Below are 2,356 nucleotides of genomic sequence, written 5' to 3' on the forward strand. Positions count from 1 at the left end.
AGAGATAGGTGGCGGTAATGCACTTATAAGTCTGCGATCCGCCGTAAAGCAAGAAGAAGAAGACGCCTCACGGGTCGGCTGTCGAGAACGCGCTCAGGACAGTTGGACATTGCAGTGGATCATAGGTAAAAAACGATATAAATACTGTTCAGTTTCTTGCACAGACCGATCGTTTCGTGTCTTTTCACATCAATTTATAGTCACGAGCCGCAGGGTTTAATCTGGTTTTGTTTGTGTATGTTTTTTTGACTCTCAAAGCCACGATTCCCATTCACTTCCATTATTAGACTGATAGACTGCAATGGTTTGAGTTAAAAATCTTTGTTTGTGTTCTACTGAAGAAACAAAGTCACCTACATCTTGGGTACCCTGCGGGTAAGCAGATAAACATCAAATTTTCATTTTTGGGTGAACTATCCCTTTAACTAACGCACAGCTGTTAACATACAGGTTTTGATGACCCAGTACCTTACAGGTAAATTCAATGCTATCTCTAAATACATTTAGGCAGCTCGGTTGTAAAACTGGCTTTTAAAGCACATGCCAGATAAAAGGTGAAGATGGTTCAGCTCACATTCACAGTAATGAATCGGCAGAGGAATTGGTCATGATATTTACGTCTTGATCAGCTTACATTGTAATAATTAATTATATATTTTTTGTATTTATATATTAATTGGAGTTTTCATCAGTTGCATTGGTTTAAACGTTATAGAGGAAGGTACATGAAAACCAGCTGTTTCATTTACGTCTTTAGGGTTGCTGCCTTTTTGGTGACCTTTAAGGGAAAGTGATGCCAGGGACTGCCTTTGAGCATAGAGAGTTTAGTTTCCTGTCTGGACTTGTTCTTGTTTGCCCTTCCTTTCCATGCTTGAATTGTTTTTAGTGTGCAAGTCACATGGTAGAAGTTATCAGCCAGTATGGCTCCCTGCATAATTACATTGCCAAATCTGCACTGGTCTTGCCATTGTCTCCATGTAAATTAAGCACTGTTATTTGAAAGACACGTGCTTTCAAATTCTTTCCCATTGAAGTATATTCAGAAGTGTATTTGCATCTGCAGAGCAAAGCGTGGGTTATTTTTCTCCAGGTTAATTGGTCAGTTTAGCTCAGTAATGTAATTAGTGTGCAAACACATGCTCTCCACCCACAAGAACAGTTCAACTGCTCTAGCTTCTTGTGGTAAAGACATAGACCAAACACTTTAATGGACTTCCTGTGTCACAAAGTAGTTAGAACACATCTGTCTCAAGTGCTTGCGCTTTTAAATGGACAATAAAAGCATGAAACGCTATCACTCCACAATCTGTGCATTTCAAAGCTGAAAGGTCAGAACCTGTTAAAGCAGATCCATATAAAACATGGCTGAGTAATTGTGCTGGTGATTATTTCTGCGCTAATTACCCAGAAACCTGTGTTGAATATGTTGTGAGACAAATAAATGCATACTGACATTGATATTTTTGGTGTCTGTTTTTATGTTTTATCCACTTCCATTTAGGTGTTTGAATTATCTGCAAAATAATGTTTTTGTTGCATACAGGTGCATCTCAATAAATTAGAATGTCATGGAAAAATTCATTTCAGTAATTCCATTTTCCATGAGGTAAAGTTTTTTGAGGTTCAAATAGGAGTTTAAACTTATATGAATACTTATTTGAATGTAGTTTAATTCTCTTTATTTTTGTTATGGTACACCACCTTTCAAAATTTTATTTTATTTATTTTTAATTTTATTTTTTTTGAAAGAAGTTTTTTTTTTTCTCAGCAAAGATGCATTAATTTGATCAACGTGATATTTCACTGCTGGTCATATATTCCCTATATAACCATGTATGTGACAAATAAAAAATCTTGAAATCTTGAACAGTGATTGTAAAGGCTTTAAATATATATATTTTTTAAATAAATGCTGTTTATTTGAACTATATTTAAAAATGTATCATGGTTTGCACATTTAAGTAGCACAACTGTTTTCAACATTGATAATACAAAAAATGCAAATCAGCATATTAGAATGATTTCTAAATATCGTAAGACTGAAAACTGGTGTAATGGCAGTGTTGCATCACAGGAATAAATAACATTTTTAAATAGAAAAGAGTTATTTTAAATTTTAATAACATTTTATACGTTTAGAGTTTTTACCGTAATTTTGATCAATTAAAGGGGTCATATGATGCGTTTTCAATTTTTCCTTTCTCTTTGGAGTGTTACAAGCTCTTGGTGCATAAAGAAGCCGCTCACTCTAACCCTCCGGCCGTTCCTCACACTAGCCGCCGGCCTCTGCTCACTGTAGGCCGCCGTGTGTGACGCTGTTTCGTTGTGAAAGCGAAACTACTTTGTTTGGCCTTCC

This window comes from Sinocyclocheilus anshuiensis, unplaced genomic scaffold, assembly GCF_001515605.1.
Source record: "Sinocyclocheilus anshuiensis isolate Anshui unplaced genomic scaffold, SAMN03320099.WGS_v1.1 scaffold1251, whole genome shotgun sequence".
NCBI classification, from domain to species: domain Eukaryota; kingdom Metazoa; phylum Chordata; class Actinopteri; order Cypriniformes; family Cyprinidae; genus Sinocyclocheilus; species Sinocyclocheilus anshuiensis.